At 43.3% G+C, this 22,939-nt stretch overlaps 1 protein-coding gene across 1 annotated transcript in view; it reads left to right on the plus strand.

The window, feature by feature from the left end:
- The first annotated feature begins 304 nt into the window (after positions 1-304).
- The window catches only part of LOC133948920 (chemokine-like protein TAFA-2), a 51,164-nt gene continuing 28,529 nt past the window's right edge, over positions 305-22,939 (plus strand). Inside the window, exon 1 of the mRNA XM_062383005.1 lies at positions 305-710. The gene's annotated coding sequence lies outside the window, so the exon portion shown is untranslated. The remainder of the gene's footprint in view (positions 711-22,939) is intronic.

The raw sequence follows: 22,939 nt of genomic DNA on the forward strand, positions 1-22,939 counted from the left end.
ACAAATGAACCTTGAAATATAATGAGGGACAGGATACAAGGGGCGGGACAGAGATCCATGATCACGTTGTGGTTCTTTTGGATACTATCTTTTTACGCACTGTGACATTCAGATCAGACAGGTTACATGCAAGTATGAAACAGATCCATGAGAGTAGTCGGATTACAGCTGTAACGGTGCCGGAGAGGGAAGCGGCGGCGGCGCAGCGTGCGCTCCGGAGTCTCCATAAAAAGTTGTTGCGCGCAGAGCAGAGCTGTCAGACTGAGGAGAGACGCTGCGCAGAGAGGAGCTGAGGAGACGGACGAGGAGCCAACACACTCTCATGTGGTATATCTACACATATATGCATCTATAGAATCAGAGTGAGGCTGGTCTGAGCCTCTTGGTGCGTGTCACTCGCTAAAAGACGCACGGACAGGACGCATCCAACGCTCTTTATCCATCCGAGTGTTCCGGACTTGTGGACATATACTGGAGTAAAATCACTGGTTCGGACGCACTGGGAATCTGCGGCGGATGGGATGTTGGGACAAGAATCATCCTGAGAGATTCTGCTGCTTCATTTTCATCCAGGAACAGACAAGTGCGCCGTTTTCCTCCTGAACGCTAATGTCTCCACATCACAGACTCAGCCCTGGATTGTAGCAGCGGCCCCCCCGATGGTCTGAACAAGGGCGTTAAGGTGCGGGAAGGGAGTGGGACAATTACAGGTAAGAGACATTCAAACGAACCCTCGACCCCCCTTTATCCTGGCCTGAGACTCAGGTCGCTTTGACACCAGCAAAAATATCCAATCACCACTGAGGCAGTCACCACCAAACCCAGTGCATTTGTTGAAAGTGTCACACTGTCCTCCGGGTACCAGATGAGACATTTTAATTCATGTGTTAATATTATTAAAATGTATTTCTTCCACCTGGTAATTAATACATTAACTTTCCTCTTTTCTGTCTTGGACTCATAGAAATAATGCATATTTGCCTTCAGGATAGTAATTTCTTAATTTATTTTATGATCTCATTCTATTTTATTTCAATAATTTATTTTATTTTACATTATTTAATTTAATTTTGCATTATATATTTCATTATTTCATTCTATTTCACTGCAGTATCTGAGCTGCAAATGATGGGAGTGAACATCAGTCATTGAAATCACTATATTTTCCCTAGGTGTCATTGAACACAGATCAGTGTGTTATATGGGGTCAGTGGATGTTAATGGTTTCCACATTGGAATGAAATCACTCTGGACCCACATCTCCACTAAAACATCCCAGTTCCTCCCAAACCCAAAATCTCACACATCCCTGTGTGCAGTGTGAGGGGGGGGGGGGGGGGGGGGGGGGGGGGGTCACTGGTGGCTGCAGCGCGTTCTGTAGCTGCTCTCAGACTAACGTGAGCTCACCCGAAGCAAACGGTCGAGCATCATTCGACTCCTCTGGTGATGTAATCCGGCGACACAGCAGGGGGGGCGAGGGGTTCGAGAAGGACCTGGACCTCCTGCACCTGCCTGCCACATACATACATACATGCAGGGCTTTTAAAAAGGGAACAGGAAGGAATGGGACACAGAGACAAGGATGAGACAGTGGGTGGAGGGACCTGGATCGAGCTGTGTCAGTGCAGCAGTGGTGTCCAAACTCATTTTCTATGTTTTTAAAAGGTAAAATATACAGTTTGAGCTTCATTTCAAGGAAAGCACCTTTAATTTGTTAAAGGCAAACTTCAACGGTTGAGGAGAAACTGTGAATGTCAGTGGCTTCCACTTGTGAACCAACCGCGACACCGTCAGGGTTAGTTCATCTTTCAAACTCGTGCCATAGAAAACATTTGAATAGGCTGTGAGATTCACTCCTCATGACAACTCAACTGACCTTCAGGAGTAAAACCACCGAACAGTCCCTTAGAGGAGCAAGATGAGCCATTTTTCCAACGTAGCCACTCTGTTATTTGGAAGAGACTTGCAGCCATAAGCCTGAGACGCTTTCAGACGTGAACTTCGGGAAAGGTCTGGCACATCTTTGCCCCTTTCAACAAAAGCTCTCGAATCCCATCGTCTTTCAAAGTTGGCAAATATCACTGCACGTCTGAAAAGCAGCTCTAGTTTGTCGGACCACATTGAATGTTTGCTCCTTTACTCGAGTGTTTCCGTATATGTACGTGAACCTCTCATATGTGAATGGTATAATTATATTATTTCAAGGCCTGAAGAGGAGATACTATTCAATAGTTTAAAGAGTCAAAAGTTTAAATAAAACAGATATATACTACAATGTGTAAAAGCTTGACCTCATCCATCCTATCAACACCTCAGATTTAAGTTGTGACCCTCCGGAGGGCCCAGACCCTCATGTTGGTGACCACTGGACTATAACCTACCTAACTGGGTATTAATACTTTAGTCACATGAGTCATATTCTGCATATGAAGTAGTTTGAGGTACTTTACCAGGTATTTTCTTTTACATAAATCTCTCGCTCCTAATGGAGTATTTGTAATGCAGCCCTGCTTCTCTGACTTCAGTGAAGGATCTAAATCCGTTTCTCCTCCGCTCCAGTGTCTCTGCACAGAGATGCAGCAAATCACACGCTGACGTCATCTGGCAACTTCCAGCAACTTTCTCACAGCCAATAGCTGCTTCCCTCGGAGAGAACTGGCAGCGCTGGCAGTCCCCAATTAGCTGGAAGCATTAGCGGCAGCTCCTCCACCATGAGCCATCGGGTTTATTGCTCCGGGCAGCCTCGCTCAGGTCAGGCCGCTCTCCCTCCAGCTGGGCAACCTGGTGCCGACTGTCTGGTCAGCACCGGCCAGATCTGCCAATGTCACCTTTTTTTTTGTGTGCTTTTGGGCGGGTCACATGACCTTGCCATCAAGCAGCCTAGCCATTGATCCAGAGAGATGACACATAGACTTCATGGTTCGCTGCTCCTCGCCAACCAGGCCGACTTGGTCCTGCTTCCTAACAGCTGCCATGTGCAACACACCGGCAGCGGGGGGTCTTTGAAGTACTCCATCTTTGTTGGGCGCCCAGATCTTTTTCATGAAACTTCTATTATTTTATTTCACATGTTTTTCTAAGATGTAGCACATTTGGGACCCACATTAACAAATAGCTTTTTTAGAAAAGGGTTTACAGTAAACATCAGAGACGCTCAACGAGACGGAAGATGTCATTAATAAATTGCATGAAAAAAAGGGTTTGTCTGTAACACATTTTCAACATATTTAAATCCTAACAGGGGCAACAGTTCCAGTCAGATGGTCGTGTAAAGGTTAAAGAACATTTAATAAGGTCCTTGAATATAAGACAGACCTACAGTGAACCTTAAAGAAACTAATACAGCATGTACCATCCTGTAAAACCACAACTTGTCATATATGTCTGTTCATCAAATGGGATTTAACCTGTTATCAGGCCAAAAGTTCAAGTCTTTGTGCATTGTTTACATTGGATCTGGTTAGTTCTGATTTGAGGAACAGACTAAAGGCAATCGCAATCATACGTTCTGCCGCCATCATGTGACGTGGGCTACTTCTACCGGTACATGCCATTCATTTGTTTGTAGTGGAGCGGCTGGATTTCACTGCCACTGTATTATCATTACGGTGTCACCGACAGTATCACCAACTTCAGTAGTCAAGGAGTAGGAGAACATCTTTTCTTCTTCTATCGTTCGATGCGGTTGCGACTTCCTGCAAGTTAGCTGAAAGTCCGAACTATCCCGAAAAATGTTTTCAAACTGGAAATGAGCAGAACTATGTTTCAGTCTGATCTGGATCGAGTCCACCTCCTTTGGTCGGACTAACTTTTGGTCTGTTTGTCTGGACCATGGTCTGAGGCCCCTTTCACACCTGCTATTTTGGTTCAGGATTGAAAAGTCTGAAGAGCAGGCAGGTGTGAAAGTTCACTGGACTGGTCTGCCCTTCCTGTAATAACATTAATTATTAACATGGATGCTGATGAAGCATCTGTACTGAACTGCCTTGCACTTGAAATTCTAACAAATATGACGTTTCAGCTTTCATGGGTAAAACTGTTAATTTTCCCAAAGTTAGACTAAAAACAAATTTTTGGCCACATTGTTCTGCCCGGCATCCTTTGTATAAATATGACAGTGGTATTCATCTTCTTATTTACATCCCAAATTAAAAATATTTCTCAAAATCCTGTTTTTTTTAGTTACCACTGAGGTCAGAGAGTTTCTTTTGTTTCCATCCAAATATGAAAGTATATCTTTGCTGACCTCGTTTCACGCCCTGCTTAAGAAAGTGAAATTAATATTCCCTGATCTGCCCGTCTATCTGGATTCACTCAAAATCATTTCTCGTACCTTGGTCACGCACCGGTCGAGTAGTTTTTAAGTTGTCCGACTAACTAATAAACCAGTGCCCTGTAGCAGTGGCAGTTGGGACTCATTAAGATAACTGACGTGGTCGATCACCACTTTACAGCACGTTCACGCCAACTGATCTCCAGTTTGAGGTTCTGGGCACAGAGAACAAGGCGAACCAACCAGTCCAGCATCCGGTCTTTTATCAGCATCACCACAGGCCAAACTAACAGCCCGTTCCAAACAGGCAGGACAGACACTGCACTGGTGTTACTTCATCTTTTAACTTAACAGAAAAGGAAATTAGGTTTTTATCTGCTGGAATCAGAACATTGGCACTGCCAGGTTTTCACATTGTTCTAATAATTAAAAAACATTTTCTTTGCATGAACTGCCCGTGGATTTATTCCTCTGGTTCAATTGAAAGACTTGAGCGGAGGTCATGTGCTCGGCTGTGCTTCCTTGATAGGAGACTTTGTGCTCTCCTCTCCTCAAACTGTTGGAATGTGTGTAAAGTATCGGCGGCTGATTGGCTCCCGCTGTGCCGATGTTTGATGTAAGTAGGAAGGCCCCCCCCCCCCTTTCACTCTCTCTCACATTCTATTTGATGTGCACTCGCTCTCACTTTCATTTGAAGTAAAACAAATTCAGCAGCCGCTGAATAAACAGCAGCTCTGCAAAGATGATAAAATAATAGCAAAAGGTTCTATTACATTTTTCACTCTGACCTCGTCCCCTTCTGCCTCTTCTTCTTCTGATTGGATTTTTCTTCTCCCAACACATTGGCAGGACTTTATTTTGACTGGAGCTTTCACCTTCCTTCATATCGGCTGCAGGATTTTCTTCGGCCAAAGGTCAAACAAATATTTTCCAGCCGAACTGACGGCTGTAAACACCGGAAACTCCTCCTGTGACCTGGAGCTTAGAGTTTGATTCATATCCTGTTCTTACAGAGAACTATATAGCTCCGGCAAAGCACCACAAAGTGTACAGCTGCAGATTCTGCAGGATTTTCCCTCACCTATGCCCAGTGGAAGGATGTGATATGGCCCAGGGAAGAACCCATTAAAATGTGGTGCAGATCCAGATCAGGGGTTGAATTCAGAAGCTTCTTTTAACTTCCTTGAACACTTTGAGTTGTGAGCTGAGGCCTTTTTCGACATTCTCTCAGGGAATTGTTCATGGGTTTTTATTTTAAAGGAAATCCTACATATTTAAGGACTGATATCTGTGAGTTTGTTCGAATTAAAGCGACTGCTGGGTCTTGGTGGAGGTATCGCTCTACTGAGGGAAATTCTAGTTTGTTTGACAGCCCGAACAACAAAACAAATGTCAAATTCAAACTTCGACCGGCCTGTTTTTACCTCAACTACTAGACATTATTTTACCGAATAAACTATGGCTACAGGTAAAAGCTGAACTTTCTATAATTGCTCTGGTACAGTTCGGTGAGCACAGTGTTTCCTGTCAACCCCTTTGCAGCTGAATAAAAAATAAAGGGCAAAATGCCATAAACTACTCCAAAAATAAGTTTATGGTTGAACATTAATTGCGGTTCACTGTGTGGTGCCATCAACCAACCGCTCCCCTGCGTTCGCCTTGCTGCATAAATAACACACCGCTTCCTACTTGACCGCTGAACAATGACATCGGGCGTAAATCAGGAGGAGCAGAAGTCTCCAATATGATCATAATTCCTATAAGGATGCAGATCACATTCTGAGATCCCAGCAGTGAAGGTTATAGTAACTATAGAAAAATCAAACTGGGATTGTAAAGGCATCCCTGTTAACACCTGGACGTTAAGAGCAGCTGTCTCCTCTATGAAATCATCCACAGCTCATGCAGCTTCCCTAAGATATGCACAATTGCGGAAAAGCAGAAATGAGAACTGCTCCAAAACGACATAAACTCTGTGCGTTGCAGGGGTGATCAGCAGGAGAGTGAGTTAACGCAGCTAATGGAGCTGTCGCCGCTCCAGAAATGATGCCTTCCTCAATGGACTGGTGCTCGCCGTGTCTATATCTCTTGCCGTTTATTGCCGTCCCACTATCCTCCTCTGCGCTGCTCCTCATAGTATCATGCTGTCCTCCTCCTCATCCAACAGTCCTCCTCCAGTTAACTATGATCCTATTTCATGCAGAGGCAGAAAGAGAGGGGGAGAGACAGGAGCGGAGAGAGAGAGCGAGAGACACTGAAGAGGAGACTGAGATCCGCTGGTGTGTGTCCAGATATCTCCCCCACGTGGCCATTTTATCTCTTCAGCAGCGTCTGAGCGTGGCTCTGTGTGTGGCCCGCTGGCTTATAAACATGTGCCCGTCACGCAGGATGACTCCTGCCTGCGACGGCTTCCAAACCGACGCACCGACACATAAGTTGGACTGCAGGAACATCTTTCTCTTCCCCTCGTTCTCCCTCCTCTTCCCTCTCTGCCACCCATCCCCATCCCTCAGTTTCATTTCGATGGCCGATGGTGTGTGCAGAGCTGTGGGCCTACGGTACTTTCATGATGTGAGCCAAACCCATCTGGGACTCAATATCCTGTTTACCAGCTCTCAGCACTCTGGAAACCACAACAATACTGAGCCGAGGCAGAAGTTCAGAACTCATTACAGTTTGTTCAGGTCACGGCTAAGGTCGAACTCTTCTTCTTCTTCTTCTCTGTTACTCGGCCGTGTCTTCGGAAGAAATTGTGATTTATTTATTTCTCCCAATCAGAACATGTTGTTGTGCCGTGGTTTTTTAGGCGAATCTCCCAGCAAACACAACAAGAGACCCTGCTGGTCCACTAGATGATAGAATCAAAGAGAGGAGAGTTATTTGAAGCTGTGAATAGAGACTTTATAAGAAAAAGTAAACTCTCTGAGCAGGTAGATTTGGTTTAGTAGAGATTGTAGTTTCGTTTTAAATGTCAACAAAATATCTTGTGCTGCAATTAATTGTAACCTTTTCAAAATTAATCATATAACAACTATCTTACCTAACTTTAACCAGCCTCCACATCAACACACACACTTTTAAATTGTGCCTTCATTACGATGAACAGATGTATCTGTGATACGTTCATTTTAGTTATTCACAGTTAATGAAAACAAATTCTTACCAGGGTGTTAAAATGTTTTATTTGGAGGACTTTGTGTTTCTATTCCTTTGCAAATTAACAGTTAACAGTATTTGTGCACATCCTTTGATAGATACACGCAAAACAGACGAAACAAAGCAGTACCACCGGAAATTTCAGGGGGCAGTGTTGCCAATAGTACACACAGTATATATACTATTGGCCTCAATATAGTGTTACTCTGCCCAGGCAAAGGGACAAACAGCGACATTATCACAACCTCATCCACCGGCGACATATTTGCAGTTACCAGAAAGTCTTCGATTCTGCGCTGCCCTCTAGTGGATGTATGCTTAACAACCATGTCAACGTAAAGGATACATGGAAGAACGTTGGCAGTGACAGTTAGTGATGTAAAAGTGGCATAAATGAAACTTTAAATAAAAGAACAAGTAACACCTTCATGTCCTTTAAGCTGAAATTGGAGGTTTCAGACAACTAAGGAGCACCATCAAGTGTTTTGTAACTTTAATATACAGAACACCCCTCTTACTGACAAGGGAGGGAGTTGTGGAAATCTACGGGAAAGTTGTGCTTGCTACTTTTTTGCTCATTCGTGGGAATTTTGGAGGTTCACTGTATAACACATCAGTCTTACATTTAGAATTCAGACTCACTGCATAACACTTAGAGCTAAAAGACTTCCAAAATGGCCACCAGAGTCTCTGTGGTGATTAATCTTGTTGTGATAATAAAGTGAGGTTTTTCTATTTATTTCAGTCCAGGAACAGACTATGGCGGCTCTGTGCTGTGATGTCGGGGAATGAAGTGCATCCCGGAGAATTTGTTTCACTCAATCATTTAAACATGTACATATGGAATATATATATTCCATGCTGTCTCTGCACAGCTTATCAAATCCACATACATAGTTCTTTTCTCTTTATATACATCTACCCGTCATTATTTCAATATTCATTTTCTGTATGTTGGCTCAGCGGCTTGTCGTGGTGTGTTTCCCTCTGGTAGAGTTTCCTCCACACACTGAGCTGCACGCCGCGCACGGCTCACACCGCGCTCCCGGGCTATTTAACCCGGGGGCTGTAACCTAAAGACCTGATACTGGCGGCCTGTGGCTTTCAATCGGACTGCTCTCCCCCACTTATCTGGCAAATAAGCCGTTTTAATTGCTTACACACAGAGCCCTATCAGGCCATGTAGTGAGCATAGAGATAAGGGTTACACTGAGTCAGGCATTAGTAACAGGATGAGAGGACCGCAGAAAAACAGAGCTGCGGGGTCCCGAGAGGAGGACGGGTCAGGAAATAGCTATGGCCATCCTATTAATTTCAAACTCACAGAGCCGTTTCTCCAGCTCACTGTCAGGCTCAGGAGATGGCTGCTGCTCACGGAAATCAAAGCATATTCGAACGATATCATTAACACGATAGTGTGATGTGCACTGACATTTTCAATGGCAGGACTAGGAGTAACAAACGTGTAAAATCACTGAGGTTATTGGGCGAAATGACCATGGTGTTTTGGTTGTTTCGTGCATTGGTGCAGATAAGAAAGAGGATTGTGAGTCTTCGGAATCTTAATTAAGCCCAGATGCCAGGACTTGCATGACTACTGACACGTGCACTGACAGCCTATCCTACATTCACACAACTAAGTATTCATTTGAAAATGTATCAACTCTTCAGGGGATACACCTGACGACTGAAAACTGCTGGCATGTTTCCGGAGCATATTAGTCTGGGTGGGGAGAAACTGAGATTTTCTAGAAAAGATGACGTAGACCCTCAACTGCTTGTTGATTGGGTTTTTCAGTCACAACTTAGCCGTCGCTGATTTGTCAGGCTCCTGTCACGTGACCCCATTCTGACAGAACACAACCAGCATCAGCCTCGTCTACCATGTAGAACGTAACATGGATAATCAGTTAGAAGTGTAGCTGACTCATCTTTGCTAACAGCTGTAGCGCAGATAAATTCAGTTGTTATTTGAGCAATTTGGGCTAAGTGAACTTTATTTCCACAGCACTTTTCAAAACCAAAGTTACCAAATATCTGACAATAGTAAAAGATGCAAGATTCACAAAATCTAACGACACAAAACATGATTAAAATTGTTAAAATCTAATCCCAACAGTTAAAAGTAAGACCTTCGATAAATATGAGTCTTAGCAGGAGATTTAAAATGCTGATGGACAGAAATGGTTTTCACAGACACTGACAATTCAAACTACCCAAAGGACACAATTTTTTATTTCAAATTAGTTTTTGTGGTTCATTTAGAAGTGAATATATATTAATATGAATGAAGTTTGTGTTACATTTTGTGGCATTTTAGTGCTTTTCTATGTCCACATCATTTCACTGGCTCCAGTGACCTTCCATTCCAAAGAGATTTGGACTGTGGAGGTTTCGCTGTGTATTGTTTTGACCCACGTGCCCCACATGAAGAGCTAGTCAACCCGGCGCCTGGATAAGTGTCGGCCACACTAGGATTCTAATGAGAGTCGAGACGAAGCAGAGGCCTGACACCATCGCAGGCTCGGCGCTGAGAGGCTCATTTACATTCTACCGGGCGACAGCTGGAGATATGAGGCTGGAGATAGAAGCAGAAGAGGAAGGCAGAGAGCAGGAGACACAAAGAGCCAGCATTAAAAAACATGTCAGTACATGAGTCTGCAAACATTTCTCAGTAACAAACCGTCTCATTGGCCAGGCTAAACCACAGTAGGCGGGTACAGATTATTATGGTAACCATAGAAAATGCGTAATGTGAAAGATGCAGCCGTGTGGAAACAAATCTACAGAGATGAATCACCTGACTCAGGTTGATGCAGCCTTTCAGCCTCTTTCAGCTCATTGTTTTGGTTTTACCACAGCAGCTTAATGCTCTGATGACCCAACAGTACACAACCAAACCAATACCAAACAGACAAAAGTACAAGATGCGCAAAGTTAGCAACTAGGTGATGAATGTAGTCCAGCATTAAGCAACTATGGCGTCAGGTATTTATTTGAATATTGGAGTTCCATTTGTCAGGGTCCTAGAAACACATCTCCAAAGAAATGCTGATGTTGCTCTATCTCTGGCGAATGTGTAAATAAGCCACCGTTTGCCAACACGTCATATAAACAAGTAATAAGGCAGCTTATTGGTTGCTGCACCCAACTGTAAAAGTTGAAGAAGCCTTTAGTAACTTTAGACTAATCATCAAATGCTTTCTTTACTTTAACTACAATCCTGTTGTCCAGCTGCCTCTCTCACAATCTGAGAGAAACTGCAGATAGAGAATGAGGAGCAGTGGACTTGGCATCATGTCCTCGAGTCCGTGGGACCCTCTCCTCATTGGCTTGCGAGCACCAGAACATCCATGAGATGAGTAACAGAAGGCCCAGAGACTGCACAACCAACTGAGCTCCAGTTTCAAATTTCCAGGATCTTTTGAGGAGTTGATTTGCAAGCCAGGTCTTCCAGGTGACACTTAATGTGGTCGCCAGTCTGTAACAGTTATTGGGTTATTTTGAAAAGGCCAGGTATTTAGGCAGTCTGATAAATATTACGGAATAAGATGGAGGATTTTTGTAAGTTTGTTTGTTGAAGCGATGACATGATTCAACCCAGCAACAATAAAATAACGGTATGACTTAAATGCAGATGACCAGATGCAGTGAACTGATCAGAATTACTCGATTCAGTGAAGTGATTTGCGATTTTACAATACACATGCCAAGTGTGAAGGCGAGAAGATGAACCGTTCACAAGTCATGCGTTCCACATGCAGACAGACGTTTGGGAATAGTCTTCCTTTATTTATCCTGTGGAGAAAATGTCTTTGAAACCCAGCTCTAGTATTAAATGATATGCATTGATATAGGATGTGATATTTGTCGAAAGTAGATGAAAAGCATGACACACAATGTGACCACTCTGAACTGGGTGTGAGTGCTGGACCCAGTAAGCTCCTGCCTGTGCTCATTGGTGCAGCACTGGTTTTCTCCTGATGGCTCCAACCCCGCAGTGAGCAGAGCGTTTCCTTTTCTGTCACTCTGAGGGACACGGCGCAAATCAAGATCTCAAATACTCAACTTTAATGAGTCTAAAGCAGCAAAGGAACAAATTACAGAGTCAAGCTCAAGGTACTGGCAGCTAATTACAGAGGCTGAGGGGAGGGGAGGGAACACAGTCCATCTTCCTCAGGCAGTTGGCAGCCATCACATTTCTGTACATGGGAAACCATCCATTATCAATGTTAAAATGATTGTATATAGCCATATATCCCAAATCACGAATTTCCAACCTTTGAGTTGTATTATAATTCTAGTTTTCTTTTTCACCTCTGCTAAGGAGTTGGAGGCTATTGGCTGATTCTTTGAACTTCAGAATGGCTTTCCACCAAACTTAGTCTGTACCACAGATTGAAAGCCAGAGCACCTTTGCTTATGTTGCTTTGATTTCTCATTATCTTTCCTCTGTGTGAATTCTCCAGCTTCATGGAAGAGGAATACTAAAAAAGGGGTACAGGAGGAAACCTTTGACAGGATTCCTGAGAGAAGCTGTGTCACAATATTTCTCTAAATTTGGGTTTGGGATTAGGAAAAATCTCAATATGGAGACAGGAGAAATCACCGAAAGCTTTCACAAAATGTAAATGTTTGCTCAGCACCCTCGTCATGAAAGCACTCGGCAGACTCAGCAACAACACGCAGTCGCTTCCTGAGGTGTTGTTTTTCTTCACTGGGCTTTATTTAAAAGGTGCAAGTCTGATAGGCACTGAGGAGCATCTGCTCGACTTAGAACTGTGTGTTTGTGGTGAGACTGCAGGGATATGTGTGTGTGTGTGTGTGTGTGTGTGTGTGTGTTTGTACTGTCCAGTTAATAAAAACCTTCTGATATCCAAAGCAGAGGAAAACTCATAGCGGCTGACAAGACCAATTTGGGAAAACGGAGCACAAATATCAATCTTTTTTTATATTGAGAAATTAAGAAATCTTTTTGGAAATGTAGTCGATCAGTCGCTGTTACCACAGGAGATACATGTATGAAACTGAGCTCAACGAGCTCTGCTCTTATAATCAATAGTTAGTATGCAGGCGACTTGGCTCCACCTCCAATTTAGAAATCAATCTATAATAAAAGTTTGATTCCTCACTTGGTTACTGTTATTCCTCCCCCCTCCAGTCTCTGGCTTCTGTCCACTGAGCAAATAATCAAAGCCAATTGATACAGTTGACTTGTAAATGTGCAGGAGCGTTCTCTGATCACAGCGTCTATTCGAGGGGTTTATTATAATAATGCCTCGCAGTCTCAGTGTTCTCCGCAGAAATCAAATCAGCTATCTCCATGGCACGACTCTCCAGTCTGACATGGCTCTGGATGTTGTAGGGGCATTAAGTAATTATCCCGTGTGCTGACTGCTATAGGCAGCAATAGGAGCTGCTAGAACACTGATAAAAGTTTATGTCCTCCCACCAGAACACTAAACTGCTGCAACAGACTCCTCTCAGACCTGTGGGCTGTATTGGTTTGACACAAAAAAGTCAATTTTTACCCATTAGGATGGAGAAACACTTCCTTTTAAACTGTTCCACTTCACAATTGTGGTTTTTAGTATCATAGATAGTTGCAGCTTCAGCCGAACAGTGAAAGCTGCAAGGCCATGGACGTTCATGCTCAGTCTTGGGAATAGAACGTCGAACGAAATCAATTCGGGGTAAACAGCGTTGCAGCCAAATCCAGTACTTTTTTCTGTAGCTTTTTAAAGTTTGAGGAATCGGTCACGATTCCATCAATCCATCCATCCATAAGCAAAACTGATACTGTGTGTGTTTGTCAGCTCAGTATTTCAAACTTAAAGAGTTCTGCAACTGTCTGACATTGAGTTCCACACATGGCAACATATTGTGGAAACACTGAGGCTGATTATTACCAACTCTGTTTTCCCTGGCGAGGAAAAAAAAACCTGCTATAAAACTGACATCAGCGGCTAAAATACAGTCGACATACTTCGAATTTGTAAAAGCATGTATTCTATACCATATCTCCATTACAGCTGAGGGAACTGAACCCCATGCTTCCCGGGCTCACGACACGCTGGGTGCAATCAATTACCCGTCCCAACAGCACATGAACAGCTCGCAGAGTGACAGGCCCTTTCATGTCGGCATTTCAAGAGATTGCAGTCGTCAGTTTACCGAATGTGTAGAGTCATGTGGCTCCGGAGGTTTTTAAGGGGAACTTCTGAGTGATAGTAATGAGCACTCGGAGACAGCAGCACTGCGGTTGTAGTCAGCACGGCGCCCAATTATCTGCCGGCACCTGTCGAAGTCGATCGTGGCGTTACGAAGTGGCAGTTTCAGATGGCACGCCTGCAGTCCCACCCCACTCTACTTCCTACTGTACGTCCTCTTATAATGAGAAGGAGGGATGGGTGGGGTTTTTCCCAGTTGGAGTTGGGGCCAACTAAAGAATTACTGAAATCAGCCTAACCAGGTCCCACCTCCATGTCAGGGTTGAATAATTATGCGTAAAATCTAAAGAGAGCCGATTCGAGTCGCTCATATGGTTTCTTGTAGCCCTCAGAGAAACCTTGTTCCTGTGGTTGGAGTTCTCCTGGAGAAAGTCTTGGCCACGTTTCCTTGTGACTGGGTTTCTAACCAGCACAATAGATCGTAGCAACTAGACTTCAGACAAAGTACCAAGCGGAGTGTAGGAAGTGGGCGCTGTCCGGTGCTGAAATATGTCTTTTTGAATTTCCTTGTGATCACTAATAGTTAGTTGCATATTCTTTAGCCAAATTCAATTAAAAACAATATATCTAATGTTACGTGTGCCATATGTGCTTTTATAGGGAAAATTAGAACTTCCTTCTAAAGTACCTCCGAAAATTACTATTTTCTTTGCCCCAAGTCTTTGTCCAGCCTCCCCATAGAAAAGATAGAGAAAATATCCATGCTCCTCCTACTGAGGTGCAATATGGTCCTTTGAAGCAAATCTTTTCATTGGGTCCGCCTTGGTACGCAGGGTCCCACTGCAAACGTCTGAGTGCAGCCCAAAATATTTAATTTTGCTAACTGTACATATCGTCTGTGCATGCTCCAGGTACAACACATCCAATGAGATGGATGTGGGATCATGTGTGTGTGTGAGGAAAGCCAGACCTCATGTCAGTATGAATGGAACTGTAAGCATGTAGGTGTGATTGGAACGGAGTCTGTAACTCCCAGTGGACACGGAATGTGCAGAGTCTGGTCAACTCTGTAACATGGCTGCCAGAATGAAAACCAAGACATCCTGTGTGTGACAAATTATGGGGAGGAGGTCTGGTTAGATGGACAAAGAACACTATTGACTGGAGTTTGCATCCGGTCTCAGAGCATGAAGATGAACTTTCCCTAAACCTCTACCTGTGAACCTGTTGCACAAAGTGTGAATGTGTAATTAATCATTTTTATAACATGGAAGAAATGTATCCTCTGACACTGAATGGCTAAATGTCAGATTTGTAACTTGTAACTTTGCAATTTGTATATTTAGTTTCATGGATATATCAGTGTGACTGAGACACACACACACACACACACACACACACACACACACACACACACACACACTCTATCTGTTGATAGATGATGCAATAACTCGATGAAATACAAATTGCGTCTTCACTTGGATTGAAAATGTAATAAAGTCTGGTTGGGCAATCAATTCTCAGATAACATGACATGATAGTATTACATTATATGTTATTATATCTTCATGTGGGGCATGATATAATGTTAAATGATGAACCAAAAATATTAATAAAAATAATTAGGGACAATATTGTTATGACTCCAGTTTCTACACCTCTGCTTTCCTTACCACCTGAGCCTGATTCCATGCAGCATTATGCACCTTCAGTGGAATCATAATAAAAATGTGCGACAACACTGACTTAATTAGCGCCATTAATCAATAATCAATTTATAGCACAGCACAGTAGAAATATCGTCTTTAAATGGCTGAAATAAATCATGTCAATCTTTATAATGTGAAAGTGTCATGATGCCTATCACTCGTAGGGTTTGGATTAGGTTTAATGACTTGTAATTAATCTTGAAATAAAAATTTGGCTATCAGGGGGAGAAATCCACGACGACGGGTGATTGATGGGTAGAAGGGGAACGGTAACACAGTCCTCTACTATACTTGTGCAGCTCCACTCTTTGAGTGATTACTCCGAAAGTTGGAAGTTAATAACTTGGATAATTGAAAATTGCAAGTCAGCACTGAACTGAGAAAATGGACATCTGCCTTTGTGCAGTCTTCAAGGTCTCATCACCCGAGGAGGGCCATGAGGACATGGTGGCAACAGGAGGGGAGGGAAGGTGTCTCATCTTCAAGCATGGTGAGAAAAATGGGCAAAGCAAGATGATCGCTGTCCAAGGAGGTCGGTCACCACCACCAGATAGGAAAACATGGACAAGATCTGAGTTCAACAAATCAGGGATCCCTTGGCTCCATAACCTTTAGATAAAGTGCTGAAATTACAGTGTGAATGCCTGACCTGAGTCCTTTGGGACGCGTTGGGAACCAATGAATCAGGCCGGGTTCAGACAAAGCTTTAGAAATTTAATTTGTGATGGTGTCAGGTTCGGTCATGTTCCCGGGGCTTTTTATATCTTTTTTTATGTTGTGAGTCCCTGAAATCCGGCCTCAGGTCGAGTTTGGACTGAAGGATGCAGCCTGAGCTGTAAATTTATCGTGAGCTATGTTGGAAAATAAATGTACAAGGTTTTCTACATTTGATTCCTTGCAACTTAGGCCATGAACTCATTGGTCACCCCATGCAGTTTTAAACACTGTCTGGAGTTTCTTTAAAGAAGACATTTGCTTCGTTGATTTTGATTTGGGTTATTAATTGAATAAGAGATGTTTACAAGCTGTGATGTTCAGAAAACTCATAATTTTCCTCACACTGTCCATCGCTGCAGCTCCTCTTTCAAGCCTCTGTCAGAAACACTTGGTTTAGCTCCTGTCTCTTTAAAGCCGCCCCACCTGATAAAGCCTAGTCTGCTCTGATTGGCCAGTGAGACCACTCGGTTGGGATTGGTCAACAGCTTCCAGCACATGTAGGAAATCTTGCCCTCCGCTCTCACCGTCCACACAGCCGCTAGGTGTGCATTATGCAAATGTGGGAAATGGTGATGAAGCATCAGCTGGACTACTGATGAGATGTTTCCTTTATAATATCTCCTTTAAAATCACTGTGAATGAGCTTAATCACTTCAAGAGCATCGGGAAAAATTACTTTCCCGATGCTATTAAACTCCTGTTTAATAAAATCAAACAGGAGTTGTGTTTCTTTTTGGGAAACTTGTCACGTAGAAAACTAAACAATGACAGAGTGTGAAAATGTTTCTCAAATCTGTTTATAGATTTGCAGACTCCTGCTTTCCTGTCATTTCCAGCAGGATATGCATTCTAATAGCGTATATTTCCCCAATGTGGGCTCGGAATTGGAGCCCGAATTCCCTGCAACAGCGATGGATTCCTTAAATGGGAAATTTGATATGTTTGCATTCATCGTCATATATTACATTTTCCCCGACAAAAGGAGGATGGGGGCCACCGTGTTCTTAATCACTTAAATCCACATGCAATCTGGCTCAGCCATCTTAGCCGGGGCCGCGGATCCATTAGTCTCTTCTCATTTTAGGCGGAGAGCTGCCAAGCCATTAGTTCTGCTATGCTCTGCTAGATTTCCATATCCTTTCATTTCAACCATTTTTCTGCAAGAAAATGGGAAAAAGTGGCGGATTAATTTGAACTAATCCTTTATTTTCTATTGCCTTTAATTGCTTGTTCTGGCCTCTGACACTGAATGGTCATCAGCAGTAAGTTGACTGAGCACGGGGAATATCTTATTGTTCAAGGAAAACTGTCTTGTGTCTGTGTTTAAGGGGATATCTCAAGACTTAAGCTTGGCATGAAAAGACCCCTCAAACCCCTCAAACACAGACACACGCTTTGATTCCTCTATGCTTGTGTTTCAGCATTGAGCCGCGTCAACACCGCTGGACTCATCTCTTGTTCACTCTGACAGATTGACGCTCCTGCAGAAAACCTTTTCTCTCATTCCTTGGACTCTAACTCTCCTCATTCATTATAAACGGATCATATTCACAGTATGATTCGACTGAGCGGTCGTCGGCCAGCTCTGCCTTCACACCTTATGCTGGATCCTCCTTTGCCTGATCTCCATCTGCCGTCAGGAGATTGAACATGGCTGCGGAAATATGGTCTCCGAGATGCCCCAGCCCCCCCACCTCCTCTCTTACCGCCCCCCCACAGCAGTCACACAGCATACAAGTCAATGTGACCGCTGAGGCAGAGAAGCCTTTTCATATCGCTAACGTTCAAAGCGGGACCAAGCGACCCAATGAAAGCAATCTAATACCACAAATTAGCCTGTCACTTAGCCTGGATTATAAGCCTCATGAGGGCCTCGGCTAAAATAACTTTAGCCTCGTTGTTCCGTGATGTAAAGCAGGGGGGGAGAGGAGAGTAACAACAACAACAGGAAAAACCAGGTGGGAATTCATGTTTAAGCTTATGTGCTTAATCGCTTTGTACGATTAAAATTATCTTTTTCTTTTTTCTAACCCCCCCCCTTCATCGGAGTCTTGCCCTGGCCTTTCTCTCCCAGTAGAGAGGATGGCCAGGGCTGTGACCTTCGGAGAGCAGAGTGGCCCTGACTGGAACCAGCGAGGCGCCACCACGCCAGACAGGTCAACAGGAGGGAGTGTGTGGTTCAGTAGTGACACACACACCTTTGTCTTTCTACAGTTACAACAGCTTTTCACCGGCTGGCAGAGTGTCACTGCGTATCAAGACAATGTAGGACCGACTTATCGGCACCAGCCCGAAGAGCATCAACCGTCGTCCACTCCCATGATTCCATATAAAAATGGATGATGCAGCTCCATTTCATCCTGCTGTACAAAATGAATCCAAACTATCTCAGATACAGGTGCAGCCATCTTGCACTGTTGTTAATATTTGGAGCATTTTTTTTAAAAGTCCCAATGAAACCCCCACCAAACCAGTCGTGGGTCAATTTCAGCTGTCACTCTCCCAGTTCTTATAGTATCAAATAAGAATAGGATAGGACACACAAGGTGAGGCAGAAGGAGATATATGCAAGAGGGAAATGTTGTTTCTTTTTCATCTTTATTCAAGAGCATGGTCTTTCATTTTGAGAAAAAAATCATTTCGGCTTTGAGAAGGAACAGAGCAAATTTGCACAAGAGCAGGGACTCTTTAATAGAGAGGGCTGGGTATTGAGGGAAAGCCAGAATCTCAACGTGAAGGGAAGAATTAATGCTCACCAATTCAAAGACCTCGCTCTCGAACAGAGATAAGAAAGAATCTCCATGAAAAACAGACCATAGAGAACAAACTAGACACCCTCACACTGAGCTGAATGTGGATGCATAAATCAAGATAGAAAATAAGTATAATTTTGATTTCTTTTAGTTCATTAGGGGGGGGGGCAGGTTCCCACGGAGGCAATAGAGTTGGAAAACAATGAACAATAATCTTTGAATAAGCAATTTAGTTATTTTTATACCCAGCTAACTTAAACTAGTAAAGATGAGTTTACTTGTGATGCATTTGCATTTGAAATGAAAGGTAATGACTGATGAGGTAGCTACTGAAAATATCTGGAAAGAGTACTTTTGTCTATGTTGGGCAAAGAGATAAAAAAACACACACTGTTCTCTATCCCACGTGTGTTGGTTGCAACAGCATTGAGAGAGACGTATCCACACGGAACACCAGGCACAAATCTATTCATACTGTCCAGATTTCCTTGACGTAAAACCCGGGAAGGAGTCGTCCAACGTGCTCCTCGCCGAAGTTAATTAGCCACCAGATCCACCCGAGCTCGGGAGCTAATTAAAGCGCATCATAATCGCCTGTCAACCTCTCTCCTGTCGTCGGTGTGGCATTGAGAGGTTTCATTAGACGCCTAAAAAAAGATTTCCCCCGTGCTCAGACACCTCACTCCTCACCTTTTCTTCCTCATCAAAGCACGCTCCGCAAATTGGCGGCGGCTAATCCGAGGTGGGAATTTTGGGGTTTCCGATCGCACAGGCTGAGGGAGGCGCACGGAAGGCTGAGCATGCTGAGCCTGTCATCACACACGGCATTTATAGTCGCTGGTGAGATGGTGTCGGAGAGGCTAGGATAAATAATGCAGCCGCAGTTATTGCTCTTAGACTTGACTGAGCCGTCATGAGCTCTCCTTCTCATATGCCCCCCCGTCCACTGCCGCTCGGTTACAGTTGCGTCGTCAACGTTCACGCAAATCCTCCTCCTTCTCACCAGCTCACCTTTTCAGCTCCACAAAGAGTGAGGCAGCCGCAGCTCCCACAATTTCACATCGGGTGGGAAAACATCACAATGTTTTAATTGACACTCTCTTTGCAGTGTTTATACCTCTGCATTTTCTGTCAGCTCAGTGTTGAGCTCATCACCGCTGCGTATCTTCCCTGTGCACAAAAAACCCAGCTACGATTTAATGGCAACTATTACAGCAAACTACAAATCCTTCATTTATATAATGTGCTCTATTCTTATTTCAGAGAAACAAAACAAAATGACCAAATCTCCTCCAGGTGATTTTACTCGACAGAGACGAAAGATTAGAGGGAGCAGGCCAGAGAAAATATTACGCTCACACACACACACACACACACACACACACACATAGAAAGAAACACACACAGTTTGTTTAATAACGATGATAAATGGCGGGCTACCTGCGAGTGAGATGTATTTCTATGTGATTTCTTAAGCAGCTTTTTGTTTCCCTCCCTTGAAGAGAAGTCGGCCCCCGTTGTGAATTTGAAATGAGTAGCCGTGGCGTTACAGCAGCACTGATCACTCCCTCCTCACAGCACTCGGGATTTAGCCGTAATTTGAGTGTGTTTACATTGTTTACACATTAAGAGGTGACATAAGCAGCAGGGCGGCGTAAAGCTCCCTCTGTACGGATCTCATCAGGTTCCCTTTTGGTTTTGCATAAGTACATTTACGGGGCTGTTATTGAAGAAAAACCATGTGCGATTGCGAGTGGGGAGTTTTGTAACTGTATCTCATTCAGTGTGCATAATCAGATTTGTACATTTGTCAAATAATTGGTAAATCCTATTCGAATTTGTGTACTGTATGGAGATTTGTAAATATGTAGACAAATATGTAAGTACATACATGAATATTAAAGCAAGTTTGACGTGATTTCTAAGTCGTATGATACTTTTCAGAGATGGACAGATAAAAAAAATAAAAAATTACCTTGGCCACCTTTAAGGAAGGCAAAGCCCGGGAATGCACATCTACAGTATACCTCTAGTTTTTCAAGCAAAGTATATATCAAATACATAATGGTACTAGACTAATGGGATCTTTTTCGCAGGAAGTATAAAACCTTTCACCTGTGTCTCCTATGAATTAGAATATCCCTCTAAAATGTTGTAGAAACGACTTTATTCTATAATTACCATTCCTGACAGAGAGAAGGGACGGTGGAAAAAAGCCTTAAACTCAGGTCGCCATTACCTCCAATCCCCTTGTTATCCCCTGGACAGTTTCCACTTGCTACCACAAGAGTATAATCACTTCTCTTTTCATTTTTAAGGTGTTAGCAACATGGCAGAAAGACAATAAGCGCTCCAACCAATTTAATTTCATCATATCAAAACATACCAACGCATTAAAACTGCAATAGCATGAAATTATGTCACTCTAGACTAAAATGAAATCAGACTCCCACACACCTGACTGGCTCTCAGGGAGAAATATACATGTTTAATACCTCATCTACTTGTTGTCCTCCATGTTGTTCTGCAGTCACTGAACTGACACACTCATCCACACGGACGCAGGGACTCAGTGTCGCGCGCAAGGACATCCGGCCGTCACGGGGATCAAACCCACGTCCTTCCAGTTACAGGACGGCCTCTGTTGCCACGGGGACACGCTGACATCACATTGTGACATTCATTTATTTTCTTTCAAAAAAAAAGCTGACGAAAATGCCGCTCGGTGCTTCAACCTGCCCGGGACCTTGATGCAGTTCTGACAGTTTGACTTCATTTCCTGCTCGTCCTTCATGTTTGGGTTTGTGAAATCTGAAACTATGGAAACATGTATTTTGCGAATGGTGACCTCAGAGCACTTTTGTCCTGATTTTACCTTTAGGTCATTTTTGTTTTGTGTAGTATTTCCCTTATTCTAAACTACTACATCATCATTAAACATTAACATTCACCACTGACTCCAGGACTAATGAAGCTGCAGTTTATTTTCCTGTTCACTCCAAGTTTAATACTGAAAAGTCAGTGAAAATCATCAAGCTCATCAAGACATTAAAACTTTTCACGTGCTCCGGCCAGCAGGCAGTTAATTTAGCAGAACCCAACACTGGAACCAGCCAGTCTGTCAAACGGGATTAAAATCCACCAGCACCTCTGAAGCCTTCCAATTAAGACATCAACTTTGTGGTGAGACTGAGAGCTATGAAGCAGCCAGTTTCAACAAACTTTGGAAAACAGGAAAACTGTTTGTTTTAATGATGATTAAATATTGGCCGTTGCCCACAAGTCATCGTCATGTGATAGTTGATAGGATCTAACATTTACCCAACATGTGAAATATAAAAACAACAGGAACACTGCCACAGGGAGTGTTACTAGATTGTCCTAATGCATATTTATAAGTTGTATTTTACTGTTTTCTATTTTGTCAAGATGATGCCAATTTAAATGATTGTAACTTATTCAAATTAAAAGAAACTGAGCTAATTCTGTATGGCAATTGTAATAGTACTAGTACAGTGAAAAGTATATTACTTCCCTATGAAATCTGGTGAGGGCACTAGTGTAAAACTTGCATTAACGTGTACTAAAGCCAAGTACTAGGGTTAAGTTATTCATCTTCCCCATCGCTTAAATTGATTGATATCAGTTGAATATATCAGTGAGACAGGCTGTTGATGAAAGTGCCACAGATGTGCTACCTTTGACTAAAATATTTAGACTGTGTTCATTGATAATTCATAAAGCCTCAGCTAAGAGAGCAATTACAGGGAAGCAAACAATAAGCTGTGGTGTTATCAGATCTCAACTATAAAAAGAAAGAAGAGCAGAGACTCGCAGGTACACTGCGATCTGAAGGGAGCGCCTCTAAACGCTGATGGTGCCATCTGAAGGTGGGGTTGGCCTGAAATAGCACAGTGGAGCATGAGACGCTGATGCATAGACACTTTAATCAAAGGAAAACTAAGGTTGAGGCCATTTGGCTGTTGCGGTTTTGATGAGCGCGGCCTCTCAGATAGCATCTCCACGTGTCGTTACGGAAGGTCGTCTTGGTGGTTAACTCCCTGAAAGGGCACTTAGCCCCAGTGTCGGGTAACAGCGCTGATATTCGCTCTCTGCCCGGCCTGCGTCTTCTCTGTAGATATTTGGAATCAAGGCCGTCCG

This window comes from Platichthys flesus, chromosome 23 (assembly GCF_949316205.1).
Source record: "Platichthys flesus chromosome 23, fPlaFle2.1, whole genome shotgun sequence".
NCBI lineage: Eukaryota > Metazoa > Chordata > Actinopteri > Pleuronectiformes > Pleuronectidae > Platichthys > Platichthys flesus.